This window comes from Solea senegalensis, linkage group LG12 (genome assembly GCF_019176455.1).
Source record: "Solea senegalensis isolate Sse05_10M linkage group LG12, IFAPA_SoseM_1, whole genome shotgun sequence".
NCBI classification, from domain to species: Eukaryota; Metazoa; Chordata; class Actinopteri; order Pleuronectiformes; family Soleidae; genus Solea; species Solea senegalensis.
The window spans coordinates 21,106,293-21,125,218 of record NC_058032.1 but is presented as its reverse complement, the minus strand read 5'-3'; the positions used below and the strand labels follow the sequence as shown (position 1 = coordinate 21,125,218).

The 18,926-nt window shown below is 40.2% G+C and overlaps 1 long non-coding RNA gene across 1 annotated transcript; it reads left to right on the top strand.

Annotated features, from left to right (window-relative positions):
- Positions 1–166: 166 nt before the first annotated feature.
- On the top strand, positions 167–6,211 carry LOC122778184. The gene is made up of 3 exons (XR_006361403.1): positions 167–439; positions 1,525–1,586; positions 5,758–6,211. It is a non-coding gene; the product is annotated as an uncharacterized LOC122778184 (long non-coding RNA).
- Positions 6,212–18,926: the final 12,715 nt, after the last annotated feature.

Genomic DNA, 18,926 nt, shown 5'->3' with positions numbered 1-18,926 from the left:
TCTTTCCCAGACTCCACAGGTCACTAGTTCAGGCTTCGTGCTTTCTCTGACATCGTCCAATCAGTCCTGTCTGGAGGGGCCAGTCGCTGGTGTAAGGCCCTCCCCCCACTGACCATACAAGGTAACAGAGGAATGCATGGCTTGGCAGTCCATCTGCTTCAAAAGAGAGAGACACACACACAAAGACCAGAGAGTGTCTCACACTGATGAGACACGTTACTTCAGTGTGATTTGAACGTAAGGAAGTTTTAAAGTTCTACACAAGTGTAGCAGCTCCAGCACAAGTTAGCACCTACTCTAACTATAGTCTCACAGGGGACAGATGGTTGAAGTCAACAAGCACCAGGAAAACCAAGTGAGCGGCGAGTGGAGAAGATGAGAAGAGGAATCCACCATCAGTGCAGGGATGAAGCAGCACCTGCAGCAGGAGACGCCACAGGTATGATCACAGAGACTTTGTCTCCTTTAAATGTCCTCGTAAAGTCACGTTGTTTTCAGGACACGTCACAATGTCATGTAATCCTGCAGATCTAGTCTCAGCCACTAAAGACGTGTATTAGTTTGTCGTTGTGTTTTTACCAAATCATCAACACACAATAGCTCAAGACACGACACAGAAGTGTGTTTGCAGAGGTGAGACATGTCCACTCATGTCCACTCTTGTCCACTCATGACAGAAGAAATGTGCACTCTGACCTCTGCTACAGTCCAGGTTTATAGAGCAGCTCACGTTTGAAGTCACACACACGTCATCATCTAAAACATTAACTGTTTCATTCACGAGGCCACTTTTCAGCATCTTTCAGACACAGACTGTGACTACGTTGTCATTGTGTTGAGTAGCAAGTTTGAAATCATGTTATTTTCTTTAAATCCACAGTATAACCACAAAAACAGAGAAGGAATATGTAACAAGAACACAAGCCTCAAATATTGATTCTCCACCCAATTTATGGACTAACACACCTAAAAACATAAACATCTTCCATCACCTCTGCCATGGTGCTTTTTGTGTTTTACATCTGTGAATGTTGGGTGAAGGCTAAAGAAAATACCCAACTCGTTTATTTCATTTAAAAAAAACCTACGGCCCGTCTGTGGCTTGTGGGAATGGTTTAAAGGGTCGTGATGTGGTTAAGAGTATGAATTAGATATATATCTGTTATATCTGTATGCAGTGCATGAAAATCTAAGCATCTAAGGCATTATTAAAACAACAACATGTATTATATACATATTATATACATGTCATATACATATTATATACATGTCATATATATATCATATACATATTATATACATGTCATATACATGTTATATACATGTTATATACATGTTATATACTTATTATATACATGTTATATACATGTCATATACATATTATATACATATCAATACATATTATATACATATCATACACATATTATATACATATTATATACATATTATATACATCAGACTGGGAAAGATGTTTGTCTGTGAAGACTGTCCACACATGCTCACTGTACTCCTCTGTTCCCCCAGAGCCTGTGTGTGTGTGTGTGTGAGTCCTCCAGCACCAAGACAGAAAAGAGGACAAGAAGCAGGTAAGAGTCTCACACACACACACACACACGCACACACGCTGTTAATGTCAAGTTGGGCTGGTATAGTTCTAACTTTACTATAAACAGGTATGACTGAAAACTGTTGTTCCCACCCGCCCCTGTGCTGCTGCTGTATACACACACGTGCTCCCATACACATAATATTCCTTGTTTTCTGTTCATTAAGACCAAACAAAGGCAGAACAACAACATCAGCAATCACTAAGGTTACATACTGTAGTTTTAAGTTGACTTTTTGTCTCTCGTACTGTGACTGTTTGTTAACGTCAGTGATGAATTATCAGAGACTGTGTCTCCTCTTCCCAAACGTCCAGCTCATGAGACACACGTGGTAACGATGAACACGATAAAGAGGAAATGCTGTATTTATTTACAGGGCAGTCAAACGTCACAGGGCCAGTGGGTTAAGGAGGACTTTCACATAACCCTCAACACACACACAGTCACTGACGTCCCCCGCTGGGACCCAGAGACCACGACTCCCAGGGTCACTTTCACATGGGTGAGGGAGGGAGAGGAAGAGGATCTCTGCTCTGACGATGCTGAAAGCCTCGTGTTGTCGTACACTTTAAACACACGCTAACACTTTGCTCTACAGTAACAACACGATAATCTTTTTAATACAATCACAATATCACAATAATACCATCTTATTTCAAGTATAATTTCCTGGCACAACAGTGGTTACAGTGTTGTGATCATTTCCACTTTTAGGTAATACTTTGGTAATGAGAAATACTACAGGCTTCCATTTGTGCAATACCTTCATATGTCAATCAAAATAGTTAATTTACCATATTATAAAGTTGACATTCATCCTCAGAAACTGAATTACTTACTTAGAAATAAGATGTAACCATAAGAAATGTATTTATACACACAATATAATATAATATAATATAATATAATATATCAGTCCTTACAGAATGTGGGATCATATATTTTTCATGATCACATACTTGATGATAGCAGGTGACACACTCAGTGTTTTGAGTATTTTGAAAGTTCTCCTGCATGGAAACAGTAGTAGTCAAAGCAATACAATTATAAGACACTTAAACTTTGAAAACTCTTTTAATGCAGTTTCATGGTCACGTTAAACTGATAATAACAATCACAGGTGTCATCAGGGGCCTTAAATGATTTTCTTTGGAACTGGGATGAAGGGCAGCATTTTCAGTATGGATGAGCAGAAACAAAGACCCGATTGGTTCTTATCAGTCACAACAATCAACTGTGCATTAAAAAACATGATATATATTTTCAGGTGTGTTAGTATAGATGCAGATTACTGCTGACAAAACACTGTTTTTGAATATATAATATAGATATGGTCATAGGTTCCTGTCAGTCCAAACTCCTATGTTTCTATCATAAAACCTTCCTAAGTCCCGCCCCCCCCTCCTAATGTCAGGACTCCTGCAGCTGCTCTGATTTCACTCTTCAGTTGTGCATTGCCATTTTTGGTAACTGATCATAAGCCCCAGTTTTTCAGTGACTTTCATGTGTTTCATGTATTTTGTTTCTGTTTGAATCTTTACTTCTACTTTCTTACCGTGTGAGTGCATGCATAAATGTGTGTGTGTGTGTGTGTGTGTGTGTGTGTGTGTGTGTGTGTGTGTGTGTGTGTGTGTCAGGCAGATGGGGGTAAAATGGGGAGAGGGCTTCCTGTGTGTGATTTACAGATCCATGGGGAAACAGAAAGACGACCATATTTGGCAATGTTTGGCTCAACAGGAGAGATGGCTCTGACTGTTATCACAGCCTGTCTAAACATACACACACAGACAGACACACACACAGACAGACACACACTGTAGTGTGACACACTCTCCGTCACTCATCTATTGTTGATGATATTAAATTCAAAATGTTGTGACATTTGAGCTTTGACAGTGTTTGTGTTTGTTTCCATCATGTTCTGTATGTTTCACGTGTGAACAGTTCTTGATCCACGTTCTAAGATCAGCTTATATAACTTGATTTATTGATGATTTTCTATCAATACTATTCATTTTACTATATTTACTTCTCTTATTTAAATATATTTATTTGTCTTTTACAGTTTTCTCTGGCTGCTCTCTGTACATACAATTGTGTACATACAAACACACATTCATAGATATGTAAACTCTCAGTAAGCCTAATGAAACCGTTTTTTAATAGTTTTTATTACATGGTTTAGAATAAGAAATAGAAATGTAAATATGTTGGTGTTCTTTTATTATTAATAATAATAATAATAATAATAATCATAATAATTATAATAATAATGATAATGATCATTCACATTGTCATAATCTGAAGATACTCAGTGTGTTCAGCAGCTGTCATACTTACTAACCTAACCCACTTACTCTCATACAATAAATCCACAGTGGGGTTTTTGTCATTAAAATATACAAATTGACAAATATAAATAAAAATAAATATTTTATTAGTAGTATAGTATAGTTCATTAGTGTGATTCTTCTCCAGTATTTCAGTTTACTTTATGTGCACGTCTGTGTTCAGGCTGTTTAAATTATTTTCATTCTGCTGCTGTTTTAGAAAAGAATATTCCACCAATCAGTGAGCTTTACACACGTTTGCACTATGAAACTGTGCTTGAAATCTGACTAATACATGTGATATAGGACATGTATGTTTCACTGGATACTGTATGATGTGTGTCATACACATCTGAACTCATGTGCACGTAGATATTTATATATAGAACTTTAGTATCTACATATATATATATCTTATCACAACTATTTCACTGAAATGCAGCTGCGGTCAGGAAGAAGAGTGATGAGTTCCACACACACACACACACACGAGTGCAGAAGGGCAACACTTCCTGGGGACAGACAGTGAGACATGACCTACTGTGGGACTGTGGATTTTTGTGTGTGTGTGTGTGTGTGTATGTGTGAGAGAGAACTGATTCTTCTTAATATGGACTTGTTGAGCCCAGAGCAGAGGGAGAAGGACGGGGTGAGATAAAGTCGTCCTCCTCCGCTGCTGCTGCTGCTGCCTCCTCACTGTGACTAGAAAAGGGAATGTATGTAGCCAGCTTGAAGGAGGTGGTGTAGGAGGAGGGGGTGGTGGTGGTGGGGAGGGGTGACAGACTATCAGTGGGAGCGATCGCAGCCTGGAAGAGAGAATGTTTATCCAAAGCAGCGATCCCATTTTCCATGATCCCCGAAATGAAAGGCTGGCTCCGGCCTTATATGGGCAGAATGGGAGTTTCCAGCTGAGCAGAGTCAAAGCATTCCTGGAAAACACCCGGCGTCTCTCTCTCTCTGTCTCTGTCTCATTGCCTCTGTCTTTATATGTCTCTGTCTCTGTCTCATTGCCTCTGTCTTTATATGTCTCTGTCTCTGTCTGTCTCTGTCTCTGTCTCGTCTCTGTCTCTGTCTCATTACCTCTGTCTTTATATCTGTCTCTGTCTCTCATTGCCTGTCTTTATATGTCTCTGTCTCATTGCCTCTGTCTCTGTCTTTATATGTCTCTGTCTCTGTCTCTGTCTCATTGCCTCTGTCTTTATGCCTATGTCTCTGCATCTCTGTCTCAGTCTCATTGTCTCATTGCCTCTCTTCTATCTCTCTCTGTCTCTGTCTCATTGCCTCTGTCTTTATATGTCTCTGTCTCTGTCTCAGTCTCATTACCTCTGTCTTTGTCTCTGTCTCTGTCTCATTGCCTCTGTCTTTATATGTCTCTGTCTCTGTCTCAGTCTCATCTCTCTCTGTCTTTACTCGTCTCTGTCTCAGTCTCATTGCCTCTGTCTTTATATGTCTCTGTCTCTGTCTCAGTCTCTGTCTCACATTGCCTCTCTGTCCACTGATCTCTGTCTCAGTATGTCTGTCTTTATATGTCTCTGTCTCTGTCTCATTGCCTCTGTCTTTATATGTCTCTGTCTCAGTCTCTCTCTGTCTCTGTCTCTGTCTCATCCTCTGTCTTTATATGTCTGTCTCTGTCTGCTCTCTATGTCTCTGCCTCTGTCTTTATATCTCTGTCTGTCTCATTGCCTCTGTCTTTATATGTCTCTGTCTCCTCTCTCTCCTTGTCTGAGGAGCTCAGTAGAAAGCATGACTCTTTCTAACAGCCCATGAGTGTTTATTTCAAAAACACTGTTGACATGTTTGTTCACTGTGTTTTTCACCAGGTCTGCAGACGAGGTGAAGAGTGAAGGTGGAGAGACTCTGCTGTCTTAGCTGTCCTTTCAGACACAGTACTGCTCATGACAAGTTCTAAAGGGATCATTGAGGTTTTATGAAGTGCCATTTAATCACTTACACACACACACACTGCCATCCTGAGCAACCAGCCTGAGACATGGAGGCTCGCCCTCACTGAAAACATGGCTCTTTTCAACACTGTATTTGGGTTTTCCAAACAGGAGCAGTGACACATAAAACTAATGATGGAAATAATTAAAAATAAAGGTAAACAATACAGGATTGACCTACTTAACAAAAGGATGATATAATAAAATCTACACCAGCATCTACATCTATGATATCTTAAGAATAGGTTTGCCACTTAATCTCTTGATCTTTTAATAATATCTGACAGGAAAGTGAAGTTTGTGTTACTTTGTACACCACTCACTCACACAAGTCCACAGAGGAAATCTGTGACTTCACATCACAACACACTGGAGTCTTGGCTCCACTGATCCACAACAAGTTTAAATGAGACATATTTAATTATGATTAATCCAAAATGACAAAAACTGCGACATGAGACAGCCTTTAGACTAGTTTCTTGCATGTGTCCCCGTTAGATAAAAACACATTTTCTCAATGGACTTTGGTCTGGGAGAGGGCGTGCTTTACAAATCTCAGTTTCCAGTCACAAAAGGTTGTCGAACAGTAAGATAAAGCAGTGTGAGCGAGTGTCCTGGTGTCATTGTGGGTATTTGTGGGTAAAGAGTGGTTTGATTCTGGCTTCTCTAGTTAACAGGCTGTTGGGAGACTAAGATATAAAACTTCAAATTGCCCTGATGGCTGTTGCATTAGTGTGTGAATGAATGACTGATGTGCGTATGAGTGAGTGAGTGAGTGAATGTGATTCAAACTTCACATGGATCTGCATGTGAATGCAAAGAAACAAGAAAGTTTCCCTCAGTGAACTGTACAGTAGATGTCTCCTGACATGGAACAGATGCATATACGAACCGTGATGGTTTCCTGCCTGTGGTTATAAAAGGAGTGAGTGTATGTATGAAGGGTGTCAGATGTCCACTCTCACATTTCACTGTGTGTGTGTGTGTGTGTGTGTAATGTGAGACGGAGCAGCAGGACAGGAAACTAGAATTAAAATGGTCTATCAGGGGGTTAAAGTCATTTCCTTTTTGCCCCACCCCAACAAGAATATGTGTGTTTCTCCCACAGACCCTCCCCTCTCACCCCTGCTCCCCAAATAGCAGCAGCAGCAGCAACAGCAGCAGCAGCAGTGTACAGTAAAAGAAGTCTCCACGTTTACCAGGTAAACTCACATATATCCAGCTGCTATTGTGCTGCTCTGTGGTCAGTGAGTGTCCACATTTTGTCCACAGTGCACAACAGGCACAGTGACGTCATCTGTAACAAACATGGACACATGTAGGACACTTGTTTGTGTGCTTGTGTGAGGTATCGTCAGCATTCAGCACTTAATATGATAGTCAACCTGCATGCACGCTGAAACTGAGGAAGACAAATGGAAGCCAGCCATCAGCGACTCAGCCTGTGACCTGCACAAATAAGACCTCATACCTCATTCAACCACACTTTTGTGGTATTGGAACTATCCCTTTAAAGTGAGGATACATGATATATGTGTTAATAACTGATATATGACACTATACTGCTGCTAAAACAACAGTAAATAACTGCAAAATGATGATCTACAGCCACATGTAGAGAGGTGACAGACACTGATACTGTGGACGTGGGCATCTTCCCTGTGGCCCACGGTGCAGTGCTGCATCTCTGGTCAGTTGGTAGTCTGAGATGAAGCACTGTAGCTCGGGACAGAGGACAGAAACACCAAATCTGATCATGTCTGAAGTCACGAGACAGCATCAGGTCCAGGTCTACCATGTCATCTATCTATCTGTCTGCCTGTCTGTCTGCCTGCCCGTCCATCCATCCATCCATCCATATCATCAGCATTCTTCTCCTCTCTCCTGGGGTCCAGTTTTCCCAGGAATCCCTTGACCTATCAGACAGGGGGATTCCTGGAAATACTGTTCTTAGGGGCGGGGCTTATCAGCAATGTTATACCATGTGATCGTGTGTGTTACTGTTTCAGTCTCATGTGATGCTTCTGTTCTCCTCTGTACTGTTGTACCATGACAACTGCTCTTTGATCAATAAACAGTCAAACAAAGATATTTTTCCAATATGTTGTTATTTTTCTATTATTTTTTATTCTTTTTTATTCTTCAGTTTTAATTTAAAGTGTTGTAGAAAAAAAAAAAGTAATTTGATGGAGTACTACATGACTTTGACTTAGTATCATATATGTCATCCCTGATGTATGAATATGATTGTTTTCCTCGATTTTACTTGAAATGCATTTCAAGTAAGTAGGTTTTCCAATAATAAAGTCATATATTAGGTCATATATAAGGACAGAGTTTTTTTCTTTTGAAGAGCCACCTTTTAGTTCTATATTTCTTGTTCAACAGCATCATTCACACCATTTCACTGTTGAATACATTTGAATTTAACAACTTGGTTTGACCCACATTAAAAGGTAAGTGGAGTAATTGCTCAAAATAAGGTTTAGATTGTCTCTGAGTTATTATGTAAAATATGAGACTATGACCTGGATGATTGAGAACATCCATTTACCGCTGACTTGGTTTTTCAAAACATGTATTGTGTATTTTTGATATGATAAAAAGTCTGGGGTGCTTTGAGTTTACCTGGATGAATGGTTTCCTCAATAGAACTGAGTCCTGTGTAACAAGGTTCAGTTGCTTCAATAAGAGCGCACTTAATATGTTCACCATTAGACAGTCTTTGACTGACTGGAAACTTCAGTTTCCTTCTTTCATGTAGAAAATCAACTTCTTGACATCACAGCACACAGGAGATGTTGATCCACTTTTGTCCAATAGAGACAGCTGCCAGGACTGAACCAGGACTGAATCTGGTTAGTATGTACTGGACACAGTCAGGAATCATCCTTTTCCAACAACAAAATTGATTGAAAAGAAATACATATCTATTTTGATAATTATCACATGGCCAGCTCATCTTTAATTCAGTGTAATGTATTTGTATGTACGTCATATCAAGGCTCTTTGATATTTGACAGTAACAGTGTAGTAGCAGTAGTATTCCTCCAGCAGTCTCCTGGTCTATAACATATTACACCATCATGAACACTGACAGCACTAGTGATTACAGTTGAGTACAAATATTAGAGTGAGCTAACAAACCTATTCTAGCTGTTAACTAGTAGCTCTGAGTTAGTTTGGAGGTCTTTCAGAGGAAGAACACGTGACATTTGACTACTTTTTAAAGTAAAAGTTACAAATCATTTGAATTTTTTATTGTCACAATTATCATTTTTAAAAGGCAATACAACCAAATCTAAGTGAATCAATTTCACGTCTGAACATAATGTAATATAAATGTGGAGGATAAAGTGGTAGAAGATGAGTGAGTGAGTGAGTGAGTGAGTGATTTTTCCACTAACATAGTTTCATGCAGCTGTGCAGTGATGACTCCGCCCACCTTGACTTGGTACTTTTTTTGTAGTGGAGCTGCAACCTAAACCGTGCCGTGCCGAGCCAGGACCACAGTGGAAAAGGACTCATATGTATCATCGAGCTAATGAGGACGACATGTGACTGGGGCTGATTTTCTGTCCGATAAATAATACATTATAAAACGGAAGCTGGTTTCCATGGTAATCTCTTGTGAAAACATAATGATTGTATATCTCTTAATAAGCTCTTTATGAAAACCACCACAGACTCTGAAATGCTTATAGTGAACGTGCTTAACTCAGTGTGATGATAATTATGTGGCCACAAGGTGGTGCACTTATAAAGTATCTTAACACTGGTCCCACAGGTCTCCTCCTCCTCCTCCTCCTCCTCCTCCTGTTCTTCCAGGTTGTCAGTTACAATGACAGGTGGTGTTTTCTGTTCTCCACATATCAGCATGTAATAAAAGCCTGAGGGTTTAACGGACACACGCTTGTCCTTCCTGTTCTGGAGTTCTGCATTAGAAACACTCAACATTCATTCAAAGCAGGTACAAAGAGATGAAAGAAAACCCTTTGTGTTGTTTGTTTTCCACAAAGTACACAAATATGCTGTAATGCAGCTTTGGATCTAAAGATAACAGGTAAAGAGATTAGGTTTTTCTTTATTATAAACTCTCTAGGAACATGAACAAGTTCATAACCCATTATCATATTGATAGTTCCATTTGTCATGATTCATAACATCAGTAAGTATAATTTAAACATAGTTTAAACCTTATTATCATACTTATTATTAATGTTGTTGTTATTCAAAAACGGCTGATCTGATTTGCTGGCAGAGCGACTGCGACCAAGCCCCGCCCACCCTCCACAGCAGGTTCATTTTTGTATAGATAGTAGGTTAAACAAGGAACTTACATTTGTGGCATCCTCCCTTTAAAAATAATACACTGCATTCTTCAGGTCATTTGACTTATAATGGAACATATGCTCTGTATGTCAGGTTCAATTATCAGAGACTTATAAAATAATGACCTCCATACATTAATACATCGTCACTTTATGGTCTTTTCCCCTGTGACGTCACCTGCTGACATTGTACAAAGAAAGTCACTATTAGTTTTCCACTAAACACTTTGACTGATTACAGATACGGAACCATTGTGTGTGTCACCTGTGGGAGGGGTCTACAGATAAAAGCACACACACACACACACACACACACACACCTGAGGGGAAAAGGCGGTTGAAACTGTGTGTAAAGACTTGTCAGAAAGGAGTGGCCAAGACAACACACACATGCGCGCACACACGCGCACACACGCACACACACACACACACAGATAGAGAGATAGAAATGAAGTGCACCTTGTTGGGTGTGTCTCTCTGGAATTTTCCCTGACTCACTGGCGTGAACCATGAACACGAACCTACAAACCTCTGGGAAAATGTCTCACAAATATGAATCACAATTCAGTCAGGACTTGATATAATGGAACACAAGAAACATTTAATGATTTTAAACTCTACACGCTGTAAACAGCAGCTAAACTGTAAGGATTAAAGAATTAAGAATTATTGTCATCTGTTTGTTTTTTATAGTATGTCTGTCTTTTAATGTGAGGACGACGGATGGAAATGAGCTTTGAGCTAAATCTGGCTTATTTACACGACGTCACAATGTGTTCATGACACAGCAGCAGAACCATGACACAGCAGCAGAACCATGACACAGCAACAGAACCATGACACAGCAGCAGAACCATGACACAGCAGCAGAACCATGACACAGCATGACACAGCAGAGACACAGCATGACACAGCAACAGAACCATGACACAGCAACAGAACCAGCAGCCATGACACAGCAGCAGAACCATGACACAGCAACAGAACCATGACACAGCAACAGAACCATGACACAGCAGCAGAACCATGACACAGCAGCAGAACCATGACACAGCAACAGAACCATGACACAGCAACAGAACCATGACACAGCAAGAACCATGACACAGCAACAGAACCATGACACAGGACACAGCAGAACCATGACACAGCATGACACAACCATGACACAGCAACAGAACCATGACACAGCAACCATGACACAGCCATGACAGAACCATGACACAGCATGCAGAACCATGACACAGCACCATGACACCATGACACAGCAACAGAACCATGACACAGCAGCAGAACCATGACACAGCAACAGAACCATGACACAGCAACAGAATACTGATGTGGAACAAGAGAGTGAAAGAACAGAAATGAGACACAATAAACACAGCTGGATATTTGCTGAGTCAGAGACGAGGCAACAGTGACTGTTTCTGTGATCCATGCATGACACAAACCACAGGTAAAGTTTGTATCAGCAGATCATTTGATTCAGTGTAATAAGACTTCATGTGTGATTACTGATGTGCAGTAAACGAGGCAGGGAAACTGGACGCTTTAAACCACTTTCTACTCCCAGTGGTGGTGAGGTGTGTGTGTGTGTGTGTGTGTGTGTGGTTACAGTGGTTTATACAGATGAATAAATAAATAAATGTCATCAGGTTCTCAATAGTATTCAATTATTAACTACATAACAAATGTCCCACATTGTAAACAAAAACATTTTATTCTAAATGAATGAACCTGTTTTTTCTATTTTAGTTTAGTTTTGGTGAACTTTAATAGCCTTGCTGTCTGTTTGTGGTATAAACCAATCGTCCTCACGAGCAGGAGGTTTGGTTGATTTTACGTTAAAAAATAGTACCTCCTCAATGTGGGCGGAGTCATCCCAGCATGGCTGCACCACACTGCTGTGACTTTGTTTTACACGAGAGACACACACACACACACACACAGTGTGTTTTCAGTGTAACTGAATCACTAGAATCAGTTCATTAAAGATATTTGTTCAGTACTTCCTCCATGACCGGAGCACAGACTCCGTCTGACACAGTGACTGAAACACAGCAGCACGTCACAATCAGCAGTGCTGTCACTAAGTACACCAGACTCCTCTGTGAAATGTTGAGATATTACACATTTCCCTGGTAATTGTGGGAGATTAACCCACGTTTTTTAGGAGTGTTAAGTGTTTTTAACTGATCTACAGTTCGGATGGATTCTTGTGTCGGACGTCCCTTCCTGTGACGACACTCTGACCAATCAGTGGCCTGCAGTCTGACGACGTCGCGTCTAGTATCACCTCAGCGCGCTTCAAACCTCGCCAGAGCAGGTACTGAAAAAAACACCTGGTACCAGGTACCAGGTACCATGGTAGTGGAAACACAACTCAAGCGTGCCGTGCCGAGTCGAGTCGAGCCGGTGGAAAAACGCCATTAGTGTCCTCAGGAGAAGAAGAAGAAAACGTCCACTTTTTTTATTTATTTATGGTTTATACCACTAGTCTGGCTAGAACAATAAACAGCTGCACTTGAATGCAGCATTTTTATAGACAGACCAGTGGTTGTGATGGAGAAGCTTTTAAAAGCAACAGACACACTTTGACAATATGTGAAAAGTGTATAACTTCATCACAACAATCCAGACATTCCTGACTGCTGTGATAATGTGATAATGTGATAATGGTTCTCTGCTCACCACAAACATGCAGTTGTTCAGGAAAGACTTACTCAACCACCTCCTTCCCCAGGTGAAGCTTTGACGACCAGGAATCTATTCTGAAGACTCTGTATCTCAAGCACCACATGTGTCCTCTACAAAATCACCATATATCATTATTATTATTATTATTATTATTATTATTATTATTGTTATTGTTGTTGTTATTATTCTTATTATTGTTATTATTATTGTTATTGTTATTATTATTATTATCCTCTCTTCTCCTGCTCTCTCATTCTGTTTTTCCTCTTCTCTACTCCTGCCTCCATGTCTCCTCCTCCTCTGCACTCATGTCCTCTCGTCCACGTGAGAAGATGATTTTACAAACCCTGTGAGCCTTGTCATTTGGATAAATGGATCTGATGTTGACGCGTTGACATTTGGACATCACAAGAGTAAATTCAGTAGAATGTGGGGATCAAACCTGGTCCTTTAAAGGTCCAGTTTGTAAGATTTAGCGACATTAAGTGATGCAGTTGAACAAACGTCACTTCCTGTCCCTCCCTTCCTTCACTAAACATGCCTGGTTTGTTCTCTGTAGAGCTGAGACACTTCCTCATGTGGTTCTGTTGTATATGTAGTATAATACACTGTAAGTGACCTATAAGCTTTTTAATGTTTTCGATGTAGATTAGGTTCTGTTTCGTGTTCAGAGTTGATTTCCTGTTCCTGACACTGGGATACGCTGTACTTGGAGACAGACTCCTGTCTCAAGGAGACAATAATAATAATCCTGACGTGAGTTCTGTTGACCTCCACGTCTAATCTGCTCGCTTCTATGAAGATATAAAGGTTTTCACTTTCAGAGAAGCTGAGTCATCTTTGCACAAACGTGAAGGTTCACTGTTTGATCATTTACACACTCACACACATTATTAATAATAATAATAATAATAATAATAATTCTAATTATTAAAAAACGTGTGGTGTCATTGTGTTATGTTCAGTGGTTTTAAATCTTCTGGTGTTGATGCATACTTTAAGATAAGATAAGTGTCACAGTGTCGTAACATGGTGCACTCACAAAGTATCAACAACAAAAAAACTAGCTGATAATACATTCAAGGTTGAAATCAGGGGTCTCAAAGTTATGGCCCGGGGGCCACATGTGGCCCTCCAAACAATATCAAGTTGTAACAAGTCATTTCTATATGTTTTTATTTTTAAATGAATAGATTAATATTGCATCATAAATGTGTTTTATTTGTAAAGCACTTTAAAGCCCACATAGACCGGAAGCTCCAATTAACGCTGCGTTTGTGTGTGTATCTGCGTCATTACCTCGTTTATGAAACCCTAAAGTTTCAGAACAAACAGTTCAGTCACTGCTGAGAAAATAGTGTTGTATTGTTTTCCTGGGCTCTGTGAAGCGGATCGGCACTTCCTTAATTTGATGTCGTCATCAAAAATCCTCACCACTCCTCTCACCACCGTAGCGCCTCCTGGTGCGGGCACTAGTCCGGGCACATCCGGTTGCGTACATTCAACCGCAGAAGAAGAACTACTCTCGTTGTAGCTGCTGAGATGCAGAGCATCCACCGTGCCAGAGGGGGAGCTGTGTATCTGAGAGCTGGCCTATCTATTACGTCACTTCCAGGTACCTGGACAATCACAGGACAGTGGGAAAGCTCTCGTTGGCTGGCCAATCACAACACAGTCCACGTTCTGGGGGTGTGGTTTTGGTCTGAAACAGCGCGGCTGACGAGAGCGTCAGTGAGGAGATATTTTGATCGGCTCGTTTGCAGCGACTAGGAGGTTTTTAATCATGGAAACAAGTTCATATATGTAAGTAGACCTCCATAACTAACATATATGTGCGATACAAGCATTCTATGTCACCTTTAAAACAAACACAGTGGACCAAAGTGTGCTGTACAGAATAATGGATAAAAGACAGAGAAGCTCACGTACATAAAAAGGAATTAATACGGCATATTCATATGTCATTTTGAGCTCATAACGTCCACCGCAACTGTTGCTTATATTACTTGACTGGGACATGACTTCAAATACGACGTGTAGTTTGTCTTCTTTCTGTGATTTGAACTGGAGGTTGTTTCAGTTTGTGCTGCTTCACTGTTCTGTAGTCATTAACTTTGATTGTATATGTAAATGTGTCCTTCTGTTATTCTGTTAACTTTCTGACAGATCAATCTGATTCTGTCTGAGACGGTTAGGTGATCATCCACCTTATGTTCCCATTACATTTTGGTAAGAATCTACCCACTGACGATGTCACAGAAACATCTCTTATTGTGGGTAAACTCACTGAATTTGAATCTGCAGGATCAGACACTGCCATTGGTGTAGTGATTAACACTCTTGCCTTCAGAACAAGAACCTTTCTGCATGGAGTTAGCATCTTCTCCCTGTGTATGGATGGATGGATGGATGGATGATGGACGGACGGATGGATGGATCATGGATGGATGGATCATGGATGGATGGATGGATGGATCATGGATGGATGGATGGATGGATCATGGATGGATGGATGGATGGATGATGGATGGATGGATGGATTATGGATGGATGGATGGATCATGGATGGATGTATGGATCATGGATGGATGGATGGATGGATCATGGATGTATGGATGGATCATGGATGATGGATGGATCATGGATGGATGGATGGATGGATGGATCATGGATGGATCATGGATGATGGATGGATCATGGATGGATGGATGGATGGATGGATCATGGATGGATATGGATGGATCATGGATGGATGGATGGATCATGGATGGATGGATGGATGGATCATGGATGGATCATGGATGATGGATGGATCATGGATGGATGGATCATGGATGGATGGATGGATGGATGGATGGATGGCTCAGTCCCATTTAACAAGTTCAGACGTGATCACACTTGTCACTTGCTAACAGATCAGGATGAACTGTGTCATGTTTATGCCTCTACGCAGGTAAAGGTTAGACAGTCTTGTGGCTGGGATGTCAAACGCAGGTGTTTAAGCTGTTTGGTGGAGGTTCTGTGTTCTCCGAGTGAAAGAAGGAGAGAAAGAAAGAAAGAAAGAAATGTATGTGTGCAGTGTATGTTTCTTTCTTCTCCTCCTTTGTCTCCAAAGTGCTGTAGATAAATCCCTCAGGAGCCAGTGTTGTGCCTTTGCATCACTCCTTCACTGAGGTCCTGCTGCTGCTGATGTGAGTACATAATATCACGTGAAACCACTGGGGACATGGAAGCTGTCTGTCACATCTTGTCATGTTTCTCTTTGCTCAGAGGTAAATAAACAGAAGGTCAGTGGCATTAATCCTTTAACTAGAGAGTATGAGAGTAAGTACACTTTGCATTACTGTATTCCCACGATCGGAAAAATCCAACGGTTTCTGAAAGTCAAAACCAAAGTGTGGTTATCAGGGTCGTTTCTGTCGAGCCTTTGCATGAAGCCGGAGAATCAGTCACCAGAGTGTAATCAGTTTCCATTGTTTGGCCTGTTTTTACAGTGAGAGACAAAGAAACATGGAGAAGCTCAATAAATGTCATTGTAAATATGTTTCATAGTGTTCAAATTTCTAATTTAATAATAATAAAATAATAATCATAATAATGATGACAATAATAATGATAATCTGGTGTTCATGTACAACTGCAGTGTTTTTCTAAATAACCTTTTTCTTTTTCTTCATTGTAAATTAAAACAGTATTTGATCATGCAGTTCCTTGTAAATAACTGCCAGATATTAGAAGTTATTCTGTAAAAATGGCAGTTTTCTGCTCCTTTCATGGTTAACTTAATCAAACAACAGAGAGAATTCCTGACATTTTGAGGGTTAGGCGTTAAAGGGTTAAATCTGTGTTCCTGTGTGTCAATGACGTGTGATAGAAAATGTGTGTGTTAATGAGTGATTGTCGTGTGTTAAATGACTAAAAAAGCACTTCATTAATGTCTTTTGTTAAGATTTAAGATTGAACCTGAAGATTTAAGTGACATCTTGAGGAGACAGCATCACTTTTAACAGATTTCCCTCAGTGAAACAGCTGAATAGTAAATCTGCACATCATTGTACTAAACTACATTAATGGAAAATTATTTTTTTGATAATCCAAACAATCCCTCTGATTCCCTCTGACTTCATCATTTCCAACACTGATCATCATTTTTTAACATTTTAAGCACAAAAACACGTACTGGATTAACGGAGAAAATCATTTACACACATAACTCAAGTACATCTGCTGACTGAAGGACAGCCCAAAAACTCTTTTTAACAATATCACATTTATGAGTCTCAACTGGGCCCACAAGGCTGTGCGCTCTCCTTTCCTCTTCACCCGTTACACCACAGACTTCAGCTACCACAGAGTCTGCTGACTCTGCTGTTGTTGGATGTATCAGTAAAGGTGAGGAGGCTGAGTACAGGACTGTGAGCTGAACCACCTCCAGCTCAACACAACAAACACCAAAGAGCTGGTGGATCTGACGAGAACCAGGACACCAGTGAGCCCCCTTTCCATCCTGGGCCATGATGTGGACATCGTCGATCACTACAAATCCCTGGGGGTGTTTCGTCGTTCATAGACGATAAACTGGACTGGACTATTTTCTGAGGAGGCTCCGCTCCTTTAACATCTGCCGGACTATGCTGAGGATGTTTTATGAGTCTGTGGTTGGTGCTGTTCTGTTTGCTGCTGTGTGCTGGGGCAGCAGACTGAGAGTAGCAGATGCTAACACACTCAATAAGCTCATGAGAAAGGCCAGTGACGTTGTGGGGGTGGAGCTGGACACAGTCACACAGGAGGATGGTGTCAAAGGTGCGGGCGTTACTGCAGCATGGCTCTCACCCTCTCCACCACGCTCTGGTCAAACAGACTAGAACCTTCAGCCAGAGACTAATTACTCATTTAAGCACCACTGAGCGCCACAGGAAGTCATTCCTGCCTGTGGCCATTAAACTGTACCATCAGACTCTTATGGCTATACATATGTATATATATGTATATAAAACAATCATTCTCATTTCATTTAAAAACTATTTCACTGTATATTGTATATATTTCCAGATTATATACTTTATTGTTGTATATTTGATTTGATTTCATTGTGTTGCTGTTTTATTTATATCTATATCTTAAGCTCATGTTTCCACTCATGCTGTATTTCTATTCCACTTTACACGGAGCATCCGGAACAAAAATGACTAATAAAATAAAGTATTGTGATCAAATGACAGAAGAACAGAAGCCTACAATAACCTAATGATGATGAAACACAGTCACTGGAAGAATCTAAATACCTCTGTCAACACAGAATGTATGGATGAAAAAGAAATGCTGCCAATCTTGATTCTCTTTGCCTCAACAGCTTCAAGTTTCTGTTGAGACAGGCTGACCACACCTCTCTGCCTTATCTCAGGTCTCTCTGGCTCGTCTACTATGTGAGACACATATGTAACAGAAGTGACACGTCGCCTCCCATTCACTCATTCACCGCCGTGCTGTGTGAGTGATAAACAAAGGGACAAGTCAAACATTTTCTTTTACTGAAAAACAAAAAAACACCTGCAGCACATTTTCACAGCCACTGCTGCTGTGCTTGTGCTCTGTCTTACTCCGCACTTACATGCTGCAGGTACAACCTTATTGTCCATCTTCTACACTTTAAATCTACAGAAAACAATGCAATAATATTCTAATCAATTGACCACATTTATTTATTTATTTAAATACTATTTATTCTTATTAAAACATATTTTTGAGTTAAGTCAGCAACAGAATACTTTGTGTATGGACCCATTAAACTGGCTGATATGTTTGTATTCTTTTTTAATAATCTTTACTGGATTATTTGTTATTAATTGTCCAATAACCACAAACTACACATTTGTGTTCTCAGAAACTTAATGATAAAAATTAACTTCTTTTAGTTTGACCCGTTTCATTTAGTTTATACATTTTTTTTATTGAAAATGACATTTCCCATATTTGTTACCAGTTAACAGTTATATTTGATCGGAGGAAAAAAGA